The sequence below is a fragment of the Schistocerca cancellata genome, chromosome 8, assembly GCF_023864275.1.
Source record: "Schistocerca cancellata isolate TAMUIC-IGC-003103 chromosome 8, iqSchCanc2.1, whole genome shotgun sequence".
Taxonomy (NCBI): Eukaryota; Metazoa; Arthropoda; class Insecta; order Orthoptera; family Acrididae; genus Schistocerca; species Schistocerca cancellata.
The window spans coordinates 90,358,996-90,376,531 of NC_064633.1; the positions used below are offsets into that span (position 1 = coordinate 90,358,996).

Below are 17,536 nucleotides of genomic sequence, written 5' to 3' on the forward strand. Positions count from 1 at the left end.
ACGTAATAACTGCGATGTCCTGTCTCGAACACTGAAATCATCACTAACTACAACATCGTCACCAACAGTAAACATCAATCCTAAGAATATTCAAATTATTTCATTCACAGTCTCCAGTCACAAGTATCTGAAAGTTTCACCGATTAATTTGCTTTAGCAGTGTACACCTTCAGATCTGTTTAATTGTGAATTTGGCTTATGTCAGTACTTTCGTTGCATTTTTGTTGTGCAAGTGTCTGATTGTGAACTTTTGATTGTTTCTACACAGGTACGAGCTCTCAACTAAGGAAATTTACGTTTGTACATAAATGGTATTTTAATTTAGATTTAGTGAACACTGGTATTGTACGTGTCTCTAGTTGGTTACCCTTATATTTTGCCACATTTTAATAGCGTTATCACTGTAAAAAGCAAATACTTGGTCCATTAAAGAATTTTAACGAAGGCTGTGGCTAAAATAGTTGGGTTGGAATTACCTTTAGTTCAGTTGCTAATATGTATATATTAGACGCGTACACTGGAGGCAGACACATTTCTTGGAACAAGCATCGTTTTGGGTGTATTTATTTTATTGTTCATGTTTTCATTAAGAAGCTTATGGCGAAGATATGATAATGACGCCAATTTTCAACATTCATGAGATTCCTCCTAATGTGGTGTCGGAACTCCATTTAGCCGGCGTAGCGTAACAACTCGATGTGGCATGCGCTCAACTAATAGTTGAAAGACTGCTGCAGAAAACTGAGCTATGCTTTCTCTATAGCCGTACATAACTACGGAAGTATGGCGCGCAGCACGACCTGACACCCCGATAATGCCCCATAAATATTCGATGGGATTCATGTCGGGTGATCTGGGTGCTCAAAACATTCGCTAGAGTCGTTCAGAATGTTCTTCAAAATAATCGCGAACAATTCTAACCTGGTGGCATGGTAAATTGCCATCCATAAAAAAAATCCATCGTTGAATTTCTGCAAATGGTCTCCAGGTTGCCGAACATAGCCATTTTTAGTCAATGATCGGTTCAGTTGGGTCAGAGTACCCAGCCCATTGCATATAAACACAGTCTGCGCAATTATGGAGCCACCACAAGCTTTAATGGTGCCCTGTTGACAACTTGGGTCCACGGCTGCGTAGGGTCTGCGCCACACTCGAACACTACTGTCAGCTCTTATCAAGTGAAATCGGGACTTCTCTGACCAGGACACGGTTTTCCAGTCGTCTAGGTCCACCCGATATGATCACGATCCGAAAATACACTCCTGGAAATGGAAAAAAGAACACGTTGACACCGGTGTGTCAGACCCACCATACTTGCTCCGGACACTGCGAGAGGGCTGTACAAGCAATGATCACACGCACGGCACAGCGGACACACCAGGAACCGCGGTGTTGGCCGTCGAATGGCGCTAGCTGCGCAGCATTTGTGCACCGCCGCCGTCAGTGTCAGCCAGTTTGCCGTGGCATACGGAGCTCCATCGCAGTCTTTAACACTGGTAGCATGCCGCGACAGCGTGGACGGGAACCGTATGTGCAGTTGCGGACTTTGAGAGAGGGCATATAGTGAGCATGCGGGAGGCCGGGTGGACGTACCGCCGAATTGCTCAACACGTGGGGCGTGAGGTCTCCACAGTACATCGATGTTGTCGCCAGTGGTCGGCGGAAGGTGCACGTGCCCGTCGACCTGGGACCGGACCGCAGCGACGCACGGATGCACGCCAAGACCGTAGGATCCTACGCACTGCCGTAGGGGACCGCACCGCCACTTCCCAGCAAATTAGGGACACTGTTGCTCCTGGGGTATCGGCGAGGACCATTCGCAACCGTCTCCATGAAGCTGGGCTACGGTCCCGCACACCGTTAGGCCGTCTTCCGCTCACGCCCCAACATCGTGCAGCCCGCCTCCAGTGGTGTCGCGACAGGCGTGAATGGAGGGACGAATGGAGACGTGTCGTCTTCAGCGATGAGAGTCGCTTCTGCCTTGGTGCCAATGATTGTCGTATGCGTGTTTGGCGCCGTGCAGGCGAACGCCACAATCAGGACTGCATACGACCGAGGCACACAGGGCCAACACCCGGCATCATGGTGTGGGGAGCGATATCCTACACTGGCTGTACACCACTGGTGATCGTCGAGGGGACACTGAATAGTGCACGGTACATCCAAACCGTCATCGAACTCATCGTTCTAACATTCCTAGACCGGCAAGGGAACTTCCTGTTCCAACAGGACAATGCACGTCCGCATGTATCCCGTGCCACCCAACGTGCTCTAGAAGGTGTAAGTCAACTACCCTGGCCAGCAAAATCTCCGGATCTGTCCCCCATTGAGCATGTTTGGGACTGGATGAAGCGTCGTCTCACGCGGTCTGCACGTCCAGCACGAACGCTGGTCCAACTGAGGCGCCAGGTGGAAATGGCATGGCAAGCCGTTCCACAGGACTACATCCAGCATCTCTACGATCGTCTCCATGGGAGAATAGCAGCCTGCATTGCTGCGAAAGGTGGATATACACTGTACTAGTGCCGACATTGTACATGCTCTGTTGCCTGTGTCTATGTGCCTGTGGTTCTGTCAGTGTGATCATGTGATTTATCTGACCCCAGGAATGTGTCAATAAAGTTTCCCCTTCCTGGGACAATGAATTCACGGTGTTCTTATTTCAATTTCCAGGAGTGTACATTCGTCGTACGTCCCACATTGTTTCCTGTAGTTATTTAATGCCGTGTTGCTTGTCTATTAGCACTGAAAACTTTACGCAGACGCCGCTGCTCTCGGTCGTTAAGTGAATGCCGTCGGCCACTGCGGTGTCCGTGGTGAGAGATAACGCCTGAAATTTGGTGTTCTCAGCACACTCTTGACACTGCGGATAGAGGAATATTGAATTACTAAACGATTTCCGAAAAGGAATGTTCCATGAACCTGGCTCCAACTACCATCCCGCGTTCGAAGTCTCTTAATTCCCATCGTGCGGACACAGGCATGTTAAAAATCTTTTCACGTGAATCAGCTGAGTAGAAATGACAGTTCCGCCTGTACACTGTCCTTTTACACCTTGTATACGCGATATTACCGCTGAGCATGTCGCTACCCCATGACTTGCCAACTCAGTGTAAATGTAAGTGACATGCTTTGGGTTAGAATTCATCTGATCTGTACCACGTCGGTGTCGTACAGGAGATCACCTCTCTCTCAAGGAACTGATTCTTTACATTGCCTGCTGAACCTAAAGAAAGTGGGGGTCATTCTGTGACAGATCGCTTAGGTCCACACCCTTTTCAATGTAAGCTGGAGCCTCACCTACAAGTTTGAATACAAGGAAACATTTCCTGTACGTTTGCAATACCCAACATAAACCTAAACATAGATCTACGACGACCGACACAATATTTCTTGTAGAGCTGAGGATGTCTTTTGAATCCGAATCACGTGGACACTATTTCTGTCAAACAATCTGGAAGCTAATGAATGTCTTAAGAGGTGCTACTACTTCCTGATGTGAAGCTACCTCAATGAGAAGTCGGGTTATTGTTTATGCAGGGAACTGCAAAGTAACGAATATGTAAATTAGTGAGAGATACAATGAAAATTTAAAATTTTAATTAAAATCGATGAAAAAGAATTTGAGGTTTCCAGTTTATAATTAACGATTTTGTGAAGTATTCGGGGAACAAGAGATTAAATTTACGCTTAGAAGCTTCTATTTGTTACAATTCGTGTTGTTGAGCACTCTGACACTAAACAATAATGGCCTCAGCGCGTTACTTAGAGTAATTTTTATTAAGACCTCTCCTTAAAAGCAGTATTACTCTCTCCTTACATACACATTTTTATGGCAATGTGATACACACTGTTTGGAAACTTGACATTCCTCCTACAGTTTGTAAACCATCGCGAATGGTAGAATACCGTGTGAATACTCTGTCATTTCATGTATATGACAGCACATTCTAGTGAGCACTCAAAGTGGATGTACCGGGTGATAAAAAAGTCAGTATAAATTTGAAAACTGAATAAATCACGGAATAATGTAGATAGAGGTACAAATTTACACAAATGCTTGGAATGACATGGGGTTTCTAGAACAAAAAAAAAACAAATATTTAAAAAATGTCCGACAGATGGTGCTTGATCTGATCAGAATAGAAATAATTAGCATAACAAAGTAAGACAAAGCAAATATGATGTTGTTTTTAGGAAATGCTCAATATGTCACCATCGTTCCGTAACAATAGCTGTAGTCGAGGAATAATCTTGTTAACAGCACTGTAAAGCATGTCCGGACTTATGGTGAGGCATTGGCGTCGGATGTTGTCTTTGAGTATCCCTAGAGATGTCGGTCGATCACGATACACTTGCGATTTCAGGTAACCCCAAAGCCAATAATCGCACCGACTGACGTCTTGGGACCTGGGAGGGCAAGCATGACGAAAGTGGCGGCTGAGCACACGATCATGTCCAAACAGCGCACGCAAGAGATCTATCACGTGTCTAGCAATATGGGGTGGTTCTAATAAAACCCCATGTCATTCCAAGCATGTGTATCAATTTTTACCTCTCTATCTACATTATTCCGTGGTTTATTAAGTTTTCAAATTTATACTGACTTTTTGATCACGTGGTACTTGTGTTACTCAGAGAACATCTTAATGAACATTAAGATTTAGTACACTCGTTGATAAAGAACCCCTTGTGTTTTACTTAGATAACAGGGTTTAACCTTTGTTACAACTCGTGCTCATATACCCACATCTAAGTACCGCGACGCACTGCTCGTCCACAGCTGATCTTATCAAAACCGATCATCCTAATAAGAAAATGTACGAAGTGACCCACACCGTCGCTTTCTTCATTACAGTTACGAGCGGTTACGGTCCCCTTATTTGTCAAGGTGTCAGCCACGGAACTCTACGTTCTTCTCTTGGTGAGATCATACTGGACGTGCGTTACCAGTATACTCCTCAGCCCTATCGACGGCGTCTCACATGAACAGTGTGTACTTCCCACATTAATTTCTGCAGTTATTGCATGCAGTGTCGCTTGTCCTTCAGCACTGATAACTCAATGCAGACGCCGCTGCTCTCTGTACTCGCCGGCTACTGCGTTGCCTTCGTGGTAATGCCTGGAATTTGTTATTCTCGGCACGCTCTTAACACTAGGGGTCTCAGAATATTGTATCCCCATGCGTCTAGCTCAGACTACCACATCGCATTTAAACCCCGTTAATTACCGCTATGCGGCCATAATCACATCGGAAACATTTTCACATGAATTACCTGATTACAAATAATAGCTCCGGCAATGCACCGAACTTGTGTGAAAAAAAAACTCTAAAAATTATTGACCGATTTACTCCACATTTTTACACGATATTCCAATAAACATTCGAAGGGACATTGGATGTATACTTCTTTTATGGGCATAATACATAAATACAGAATATGTAGTATATGAAGGGGATGTGTTGTTACGAACTGTTTGACCGATTCACTTCAAACTTTTACACGATACTCTTATTAACATTGGGACGATTATAATCTATATATTTTTTAAATACATATAATATGCTAATACATGAGTTGCATGTACAGGAGAGAGTTGTTACTAACAGGCGCTAAAAGTTCGTGACCGATTTACTTTCAGTAATTACACCATATTCTACTGTAAATGTCGACGTACATATGACACATATTTTAATGCATATAATACACAAATATGTATGAAAGGTATCGTTAGATCTATGTAAGTCTACCCATCCAAAGACTACAATTATGCGAGATACTGCCGCTGAAGCTACTATCGTCACAAGCTCAGCAGCTAGAGACGTGTCTCTCATGGTATGCCGACGATACCAACCGATTTACACATTCATTTTAAGCGACATGAGTTCCAACTCAAGGTTTCGTTTCCAGTAACAACAAATAGGCTTAAGGTCAGAGAAAGGGACAATGGGAGAGAGAAAAGGAAGGAGGAAAGGGACATGGAGAGCGGAAGAAAGAAATAGAGAAATGATTGAGAGGGAGAGGAGGAGATGAACAAAGGGAGGGGGCACCGGCAGGTGGACAGGTAAAGTGCGGAAGAAGTTGAGGGTGTATATCCCCTTCCCATACAGATGTAGCAACTGCGATGCTTTGATGCGTTCACTAGTGTAAATTCTGTAACCTCAAAACTGTCACGTATTATAATTCATAAATTTCTTCTGTATCATTTAAGACAGAGAAAATGAACCCACTGGAGATGGATAATCCTCTCTGTGAATGTTTGGCCACCTAAACAAGGAACATTATGTTTGCTCAAGGCAGAAATACATGTCATTACTACATAAATACAAAGCAAATGCTTCAACCACAAAAGGAATGTGTGTTTCACAGGATAGGTTGTCCCTGATCCCGCGTTGATTGTTTGAGAGAAGCTTGTTTCCCACATGTAAATAATAATATATGAGCTTAGAATATGCTTCATTGTCCAGAAAGACACGGAAATCAGTGATATTTTGCTCTGTAATTCTGTAGATTCTATCTTTTATGCATTTTTAAATAGTAGAGCTCTTCCCTCCTTACTAGCCGCGAGGGACGATTATTCGCTGTACAAGGGATTGTCGATAAATTTGAGCTAGGAAAGGAACTAGTTCCGAGACTTACTCCAGTGTGAAATCTAACGGCTGTTCCATTAGGGTCTGGCGTCTTGTTCGCTTCAAGTACTGTTAATGGTTTTTCAATACCGGGTATGTCATCTCTTATAGAAGAGGCTTTATAAGATTCTCTAACACTGCTTGATTTCCTCCTAAACATGTTATTTCGTCGATACTAGGCGAGTGGACCCGCTTACTTCCAAATATAGAAAAAAAAGGTGCGGATTAATGATAAATGCGAGGGCTAGTTTTTTCAAGATCCTATCGTTCGTGAAATTAAAAACCACACCAAAATTCTGATGAAGCTTTGCGGAGATGTGTTGTGCAGTGCCTCCAGTATGGCCGTATCTGTTACGAATGACAGTGAAGCGTAGCAGTGATGCAGGAGCTATGAAACAGGGCGTATGGCCGTTCATGACGCACTCTGCGCTATGACATTGCTCGGCAGCAAACAGCAGCTGCAGCAAAGACGGTTCTGCAGCGTTTGATCACTCACCGTACAACCCGGACTCGTGTTCCTCTGATTTTTGACTCTCACAGTGGTCTATATTTCACAAGTGATCGGACCTCTTTTGAAACAAACAAAAAAATAAATAACAAGCTCTCGTAATTTAGACGACGCGTCATTTTTTAACTCAACTGTTTTTGTCAGTGGCGTGTTTTGGGAAATATCTGCGTTGCTACAAAAACGTCTCCAACGCTCAACGCCAAAAGAAAAAAAAAATCATCCGTTGAGAATTTTATATCGTTTGTTTCTCTGGATAAATAATCTTAATGTACCACTTTTTGTTTGTCGTTGAGCGAAGCTTACGTATTTGTAGTAATGGAGAACATTTCCTGAAGACAACAAAACACCACGAACAGAAAGTGATAAACTACAAAAGTTATCTCGGCTAAATTATTAAATATTGTTTAATATTGATCAATACCTTTTGCTATATTTACAAGTCAGCCGCTCGACCCGCCTAGTAGTTAAATATCTGTGGGAGAAAGTCAAGGAGTGTCCCATAAAAAATATCAAACCGGTGCAATAATGGCTAGAAAACTGCTTAGACGCAGGCATTCGGATTACTGGAAGCACATTGCAATTATCAGGCATCAGGGTATTGAGAGCTGCCCCTGTGGCAATTGACTCTGTTCCCCAGTCAAGTCTTTGATCGATAGCCAGTGCAATCTCGCAAATAATGGCTGCGGTTTCGGAGGATTTACGGCTTACACATTCCTTCCACACCGTAAGATTGATGGGACGGAAAGTAAATACATCAGGCGAATCCGCAACCCAGCTGCTAAGGAAAGGCTAAGCGCAACGTGTTACAAACTTGCCGAAAAGTTTTCTGTTCACCAGTAAGCAGAGCAATTACAATAATTAAGTAGATAAACAGGTTGAGCAAATTGTGTATCAAGTCTGCACTCAGTCGCTGTGAATACAAACTTTGTACTTCAGTTGCCACTGACAGTTCAGTTCATCGATGACGTCAGGAGCCAAGTCAGTACTCCCTGGTTCCCAATTCAGATTTAGTGACTGGTTTGCACATAAGAGAGCTATAACCATTTGCAATAGAATTCTCCAGGATACTGATCAGCGAATTATACCTATGCTCGGTGAAGTACTGGAAGATTTCAAGTGGGGAGTAGCGTACCGTTTTATAGTTGTTATTACATTGTACCTTCCTTTCCAAGTCATTACCATCTAACAGAAATATGTAGCTAGCCATTTAATATGTGGATAAATTTATTACAGGAACATACACGTAATGTTGCTCAGTAACACAGCTGATGTTAAACACAAAGCTGTGGATAGCTGAAAACAAAATACTTTCTTTGCGTGTCAGTGAAAAGAATTTCTCATAAAATCTTCTGTAAAGTGAACGAGAGCATTTCCTAAGCAGAAGAATTACGGAGAAAACGAAAAAAGTAACCTGGAACTATATGGTTAAGAATACGGGACAGAAACAGCAACAAAATTGTTTAAAGAGAGTAAAATTAGTCACTATACATTTTTATATGAGTAAAATTGACTCTTGAAGGATACAATGTTACAGAAACGGTGGGGGACGTATTATGAACATAATATGATTATAAATGTAATTTCATGAACGAAATATTTTTCAGTAGGCCTAATCGGAAAATAAATGATAGTGGTAAGTCACAGCAAATAAGAATAGTGACTATTAATAAATCCTTTAATGCAAAAGTAGTATAGTAACTGGGAACTATTCTTCAGTGAATAACTTTGAGTATGACTGCAGATTTGGCGGAGATTATGTGTTGGTGGGACATGACAATTTCCAATGACCGCTTCAGCTGGACGAGAGGTCCCAAGTCCTTCCCTTCTAAACAAAGCTCAGATCATTATGTAGACAACACCAGTTTGCACAGTGCCTTGTTGACAGCATGGTTCCCTGGCTTCCTGGGGTCAGCAGTTGTCAATTGAAATGGGGACTGATCCGACACGTCCAAGACTGTTTAGTCGTATAGGGTCCACCCGATATGGTCACGAAAACAGGACAGCCGCTGCAGGCTATCTCATACTGTTAACAAAGGCACTCGCGTCGATCGTCTGCTGCCTTAGCCCACTAACATCAGATTCCGCCGCACTGTGTTAACGGATACGATCGTCGTACGAGCCGGCCGCGGTGACCGAGCGGTTCTAGGCTCTCAGTCCGGAACCGCGCGACCGCTACGGTCGCAGGTTCGAATCCTGCCTCGGGCGTGGATGTGTGTGATGTCCTTAGGTTAGTTAGGTTTAAGTAGTTCTAAGTTCTAGGGGACTGATGACCACAGATGTTTAGTCCCATAGTGCTCAGAGCCATTTGAACAATTTTTTTTATCGTCGTACGTCCCACATTGATATCTGTGGTTATTGCACGCAGTGTTGCTTGTCTCTCAGCACCGACAACACAATGCAAACACCGCTGCTCTCTGTCGTTAAGTTAAGGGCTTCAGCCACTGCGTTGTCGGTGATGAGAGACAATGCCCGGAATTTGGTATTCTCAGCACACTCTTGATACTATGGATCTCGGAACTTTGAATCCCCGTGCATCTAGCTCCAACTACCATATCGCATTCAAAGTTCGTTCATTACCGTCGTGAGGCCATAATCGTATCTGAAAGCTTTTCAGATGAATTACCCGAATACAAATGACAGCTCTGCAATGCATGCTAATGACTATAAATCTGACAGAGGTCACATATTGGTACAATATGACGAGAGGAGCAGCATACTGTCTTTAACACAAGCTGTAAGGATTAAAACAGAGAAAAAAAATAGATGTGGCAAGAGCTACATGGAACTAATAATGAAACTGAGTATGTTTTAATGTACATTATGTAAATTGTACAAGATGTGACAGTGGTGCAGAAATTAGAAAGATGACGGAGTTCGCACCCTATATTGAACCTATAGCACAACAAAGTCACACACTCGTAAACAGCCCAATTGCACAAATAAATTCCCCATTGGCATCGAGGGTCGACATGGCTACTACATGCAAAAACAATATCAGAATGTACTTACACTGCAAAGGACATCGTTCACACAGTATCTCTGCAGAAAACTTTAACAAGATGGCGCAAGATTTATACTAAAACTCAATTAACAACAAAGATATAGTTTCATCCTGAGGGAAGCATCTTTTTGCACGAAGCAGAACATAGTATCCATTTGAAAATCTTGACATCAATAGACATCATGTTTCTACAAAAGAAGAGTGTATACAGTTAATTTATGTATATAATTAACCATTATAGCAGTAGACACACCCTGATAAATGAGCAATACCTGATAGTTATTCATAAGCTGCGTTCTTTACACACTATATTTAGCAGGTTATGTATGTACGTAGCATCATCATTCTGCCACAACAAGAGGAGAAAGGCACAATGACAAATCTGTATGCAAATGGTTACGTATATATAACTGGTTTAGCTATTGCATGTATATTACAGACCGTATTTGATTGCTTAAACATAAGTTCCATCGTTAAAATTTAAGAACTGGTTCTACAAGCGGGATTCGTTGTCAATTTGTAGCGCTGGGAGCCTGTAACATAAGCTCTTTATCAGGTAGAAGGACTGCGAAATACACATGTACAAATTGCATACATTACACTTTTCAGTCATAAACCAATATCAGGCAGAACATCATTACCATATCCTTACTCCTCCTCTGCTTCATCATCATCATCACTGTCATGATCATTAGAAGGTATGGCAAGCAGGCTGCCAACGAAATGGTCTCTGTATTTATAAGTACTCACGAGACATTGTGAAAAAAAAATGGTTCAAATGGCTCTGAGCACTATGGGACTTAACATCTATGGTCATCAGTCCCCTAGAACTTAGAACTGCTTAAACCTAACTAACCTAAGGACAGCACACAACACCCAGCCATCACGAGGCAGAGAAAATCCCTGACCCCGCCGGGAATCGAACCTGGGAACCCGGGCGTGGGAAGCGAGAACGCTACCGCACGACCACGAGATGCGGGCTAGACATTGTGAACCATGTAAGTTTCTGTACATAACTATATTGGTTAAAATAATCTGAATGACCAAATATCAGCACAGTTTTCACCTGCGTATTGCCATGATTGATCATATACTTTTATGTAATACATGCTAAACATAGAATACGTTGTCCTACAAATCGGTGCATTGGGTGTACAGAAGGTACATGATACGTAGCCATTGTGCTCACTGATACAGTTCTCCATAATATCTTGCCCAGTCGATTGTCTAGATGAAACAATTTAAAAGTTGAAATAGGACATTTAGGTCTATCACCCTGATATCGCAGTCGACGAAACCCAAAATACGTTCACCGGACGCAAAAATTCGTGCAGTGGCAAAATTTTACACAGTGTTAGTGGGGAGTGTCATGAACAACATACAAAAACTCCTGACCAATAAAGCGTGAGCGTAGCGTTGGGGGATGGGGAAGGCACGTCAAGGTCACTTTTTTAGATTTCGCGAAAATGCTTATGCATACAAAATTAAACTGCATTACATTTCCTACAAAGAAGACCTCTTCATTCTTTCCTCTAGTACTAAGAGTTTCCACATTGCAGGGTATAAGAGAATAACAGATTATTAAAGATAGTGTTTTAATTGTATAAAAGTGATGTTTATTATTAAATGAAACTGGTTAAGAACACGTATTAAATGTGTGTATCACATCTAAAAGCAGCAGAATCGTATTAATGGACAAATTGTGTTCTGGGTGTGTAACAGTGTGGAAAGGCAGGAGAGGAGGCTACAAGCACCAGGGAAGATAAGTCGCCGGATTGTGGTCATGTATATACGTCTGTAAAATGAGAGCGAGCAGGCAATTCCCCATTCTCTCTACCGCACTACATCACAAAATCCAACTGCGAGGTATTCTACGATGTTGTACCGACCTTTCCCCAGGTCGCCTTATGAATCACTACCGACAGAGTGTGCAGACACTCTTGGGCTGGAGATCTGTTTACTTTCCACAAACTGTCTTGACACTACATTGAATACAGATATAAGCTGCTAATAACATAAATGCAAGAAAGGCATATGGACACATTCTACACATATCTCAGCACATGCTGACACACTGCTACAGCGGAAACTGATTCTTACTCATCCTTTATGGCACTTGTAGGGCTCTACACGGTAAGGTGACTTTTTCCACCACAATGCTGATTGCTTTTCATTTCAGCCACAGACTGTATCAACCACCGTTTCTTGTTCATTTCTCTTATGAAAGTAGAAAAGAAAACGTCACTGAGTTTGTGTTTATACTATTATAATAGAGGTATTTACAGTTTATTAAGTGTGTAATTATTTTCAGTTGTTATGTGAGATATAATGTAAAATACTTTCCGATAAGAAACGGCTGTGAAGTGCTTAATTTGTAAGTGTGGTCTGACGAGTGTCGAGTGTAGCATCGGTGGGAAAGGGAATTGATTGTTCAATGTGGCATCTTGATGCTGTCTGTCGTCGACAGCATATTGGAAAGCCTTGAAAATGTGTTGTAGTCACTTGGTGCTGAATAAATGAATGACTTCTATCAACATTAATTTATAATTGGTAGACTGGACAAAACTCTTTCATTCAGGAATTTCTAGCACTTGTAGAGTGGCCTGCACTGGGTGAAGCGACTTACCACACATCCACAGTGTATCATGCGAGACTGGTGTCAATATTTCTGATGGAACAGGACTGGACATGTTTAAATCTAGAACAGTTATCTGCTGTAACCCATTGCTTGACTTGTGCTGAAATATCCGGAGTTCAGTTACACCTAGCTCACCTACTTCTGTTGCAGATGGATTCAATCTAACAAGGGGACCCACCACACTGTAAATACCGAGCCTTGCTTCTTGAGAAAATCGATTTTGAAGTTCATTGCCTGCTTTGTATAACCGTAAAAGCACATATATTTCGAGCAAGTCAGCGTAGCGCGGCGGTAAAGGTTCACTGCTACGGCGCTGGAGGTACCGTGTTCTAGTCCTGCTTGTGTACTTTTTTTCAAAATCGACTGAATTTTTCAATTTTATTTCAAAGAATATCAACAAAAGTGTAAGATGTGTGAAATTGTAAAGATATATTCAGTTATTAATTGTTTCAATATTCATTCCGTTTGTGGCTCGCGTCGCATTCTCCCAAATCATCTTCTTCGTTGAAATCTATCAATTCATCATCAATAATGATGTCTATCGGCCAAGAGATCCTGTAATGCGATACATATCTCATCGTAAATTGCAACGGAATTAGCAAAGATCACGCTAGCCGGTGTATTAGTTACGAGATTCAAACCGTGAAGTGGTTTTTCGGCGTATTTAATGGCATTTGTGATTTCGACTTTTGATTCTCCGTTCAACTCCTCTACTTGTGGATATTCTTCGGACTGCAGGACTGCAGAAACACTTGGTTCTTCCATTTCACACAATTTTTCTAACACACCGCACTAGAGACGCTTTGCGAGCAACAGACGCTATAGTAAGATGCGAACGTAAAGGAATGCAACTCGCATCCTCATTGGCCTAGGAGCTGGGGTTCCCGTTACGGCTAACGGTATTCACGGAAGTGGGGACGAGAATGGGTGGAGATAAATTTCAGGAAATACAAGAAGGGATCGATGTACGAACATTTGGAACTCCAGCTGCGAACCACAAACGAAATGAATATTTGAAAAAATTAATAACTGAATATATTTTTACAATTTCGCACACCTTACACTGTTTCTCGACATTCTTTGAAATAAAATTGAAAAATTCGGTCGATTATGAAAAAAAATTACTGAAATAGGATTCGAACACGGTACCTCCAGCGCGCTAGCCTTTAACCTCTACCTTTGCGCTACGCTAACTTGATCGAAATATGCGTTATGTTACGTGTGTGCAAGTCTCTCAACGAACTTCAAAATCGATTTTCTCAAAAACCAAGGCCCGTCGCTAAAAAACCAGATAGCCAGGTACTCAGGGTTAGTACCTTTATAACATATCTGAAGCGCATCTAAATCCTTGATTTACAGTATGGAGGGTCCCCTTGTAAGCCTCTTCAGAAGTTGCGAGTGGTGAAACTGAGGCTGCAAAAAATATACCAGCCACTGATAGTGGAGATGTGTAATCGACATTGTCAAACACATAAAGACGCCTTATTAAAATTTGGTCAGGTTCTTCACTGTGGAGCTCCAGCTGTTGACCTTTTTCATATGACAGCCCATTCAACAAGTGCAAATAAATACTCAAAAAGCTGAAAGTAACCTGTTGACCTTTTTAATATGACAGCTCATTCAACAACTGCAAATAAATACTCAAGAAGCTGAAAGTAACTCTGCTACATAAACAACACTTCAGTGAAGTTATTTTGCTTACTAACACGAAAGAACTGGTCACGAAATGCTGGAGAGGTATAGACTGCCTGTAAAATAAACTGTGAGCAACACCCATGGAGGGGGGAAATTACTGTTGCTAAAAGAACGTTACATTTACTGTACAGCGTGACTGAGTATCAGTTTCCCTCCAGCATTGTAGAAGAGTACGCAGAGATTTACAAACATTAAGTACACTTCCGTTTCTTGCGTTACTATAGTAATTCATATTTGTAGTTCATTTAGTGTTAACGCATTCAGTAGAAAATAAACACCCTCGGGCACATCTGCACATGGAATCACCAGTGATTCGTAAGACGAACTGAACAATGGTTGGTATAACTTTGTCAAAACAGCCTGTAGTTGCTTTTGTGACGTAGTGTAGTAGAGACAATGGGGAGCTGCCTCCTCACTCCTTATTTTGGAGACCTTTTGAGGAGAGAAGTGGACGACCATTATCCTGCAACCTACCGTTCCTCGTGGTTCTAATTTCCACTCGCACGTTTAGACCCCGTTACATCTCCAATACGATACTACTGCATTTGAGATATGATACACACATTTAATAGTCGTATTTGTTATTAACCAACTTCATTTAACAATAAACATCAGTTTTATATGATTTACATTATTTTTAATAATCTATGACTTCCCCATTTCCTACATGTGTTTTTTAGTGTTTTCTGTGCGTTGAAGTCGTTTAGTAAATTTCGTGTAGTTTTCAGCTGACATTTCTTATTGTTTCTAGTAAAATATTTCAGTAAATTTTTCATCCAGTGTTTTAACTTCGCTGAGTGTTCCACTGGCCGCTTGAATTTTTTAGCTAGTAATTTTGTAAAGTTTTGTTGGTGTTGATATTAGCTGTGGTGTAGTATTAATACAAATAGTTGCTTTCTTAGTACAAAGAGAATTTCGAGAACGCTATTGTTATTTCATAATAGTTATACTTGTGTAACTTAGGTAACGTAGACGTATAGTTTGTTTCAGTCACTATAAAATTGTACCATGAGTGAGAAGTGTGGGTTCCTCATAGGTTTTTAAGTTGTGGGTTACAGTGTGGGATTCGTTCAAAATTTTTTCATTGGGGGGGTTGCAGTGGGGAAGCCAGTGGGCATTCTAGGGAGATCCTCCCATGCGAATACAGAGTCCACAGTAGAAATAAGTTGATAGAGGAGCAGGAGCGTAAGATTTGTGCCCTTCAGATGCAGTTACAATGCGCAAAGGAGGAACTAGATAGAATGAAGAGGGTGAAGGGTGGTGGGGAATAGGAGCTGGGAGTTGGTAAGAAGGCAGCTAGGAGGAGGAGATATTCAGACAGTTATACTTTGCATATATGCAATAGATTTGACCAACTGTCAGAGTTGAGTGGAGAGGAGCCTCTTGTAGCTATAGATGCAGGGAACACGCAGCAGTTAACAGTTAAGAGGCCGAAGTCAGTTGTAGAGTCTAACAGAAAGAAGATGGTTCTGCTGCTAGGTACTTCGCATGGTAGAGGTGTGGGCCAGCAGTTGTAGGAAGTGTTGGGGAGTGAATACCAGGTTACCAGCACTGTGAAGCCTAGTGCAGGGTTGGCTCAGGTGACTGACAGCATAGCGGAGTTATGTAGGAATTTTGCGAAGGAGTATCAGGTAGTGATAGTTGGTGGAGCAAGGAACAGTCTTGATAGGGACGGGGAATATGATGTAGGTGGTGACCTGGTAAAGGTAGATACTTAAACTGGTGGCACCAATGTGCATTTCGTCAGAGGACACCATGGTTCCAAGTAGAGAAGGAATTAGCATATTTCATCAAATTATGAGAGATATTAGAGATAAAGTTAGTGAACTGCTTATAGATGTTGACTCTGAAACTATTGGTGTATCGGAGCACCACTTAAATAATTTGACAATTCAGAGGCTTCCTGTAGCAGGCTACAGATTAGCTGGCTGTTTTTCAAGGAGTTACGTGTGGGATGGGGGATTGGCTATGTACGTAAAAAACAGTATTCCATATTTGTCGATAGACGTATCACAGGACTGCACTGAACAGATATTTGAATGTTGTGCAGGGGGAGTTGAATTTAGTGAAACTTAACTTCTAATTCTTGTTGTTCATAGGTCCCCTAACTCTGACTTCAGAGCATTTCAGCTCAAGCTAGAGAGGGTTCTCGATTCACTTTGTAGGAAGTACCAGAAATGAGTTATATGTATTGTCTTCTACACAAATTTTGTCTATGATGGTGCAAGAAAAAGGATGTTGGTAGAAATCCTAAATTCATATGATCTGATGCCTATTGTGTTTTTTTCCAAATAGGGTGCAGGGGGACAGATGCACAGCCATACACAATGTTTTTATTCATTCTTCATTACTCGATGGGAATTCAGTTAGTAAAAGGGTGAATAGACTTTCAGACCATGATGCACAAATTTTAACGCTAAAAGGCTTTTCTACTCAAACAAATGTCGCATATAATCACAACCTACGTAGGAATGTTAAACCAACAGCAATAGAGAGTTTTTTGAACCTTGTCAAGGAACAAGAGTTGCAGGATATTTATATAGCCGACAACATAGATGATAAATAAAATGCTTTCCTTAACACATATTTTATGCTCTTGCTCTTTCTTTCCATTAGAACGTTCTAAACAGGGTGCTAGCAATAATATGCAGCCCTGGTGGCTGACTAGTGGGATAAGGATATCATGTAGAACAAAGTGGGAATTATATCAGAATGTTAGAAGCAATCAATCTACAGTAGCCCATTACAAACAGTATTGGAAGGTGTATTGGTGGTAGCTAATAGAGTAGCTAATTCACAGGATAAAATTAAAACCATGTGGTCAGATGTGAATGAAGTGTGTGGTAGCAGCACAAGGTCGATGATATAAAGTCAGTTCGTAGTAAAAATATTTCTGTTACTGATAAATCAGATATATGTACAGTATTTATCAATCATTTTCTGAGCATTCTTGGTGAATTAAATAAAAATTTTGTTTGTACAGGAAATCACACAACTTTCTTGGCAAATGCCATTCCGAGATTCAAGTCTGAAATACGCCTCTGTGATCAGATAAGGGGGAGA

At 41.6% G+C, this 17,536-nt stretch overlaps 1 protein-coding gene across 1 annotated transcript in view; it reads left to right on the forward strand.

The window, feature by feature from the left end:
* Positions 1-17,536, forward strand: part of LOC126095387 (gonadotropin-releasing hormone receptor-like) — a 78,952-nt gene that overhangs the window by 25,221 nt on the left and 36,195 nt on the right. The window lies entirely within an intron of this gene.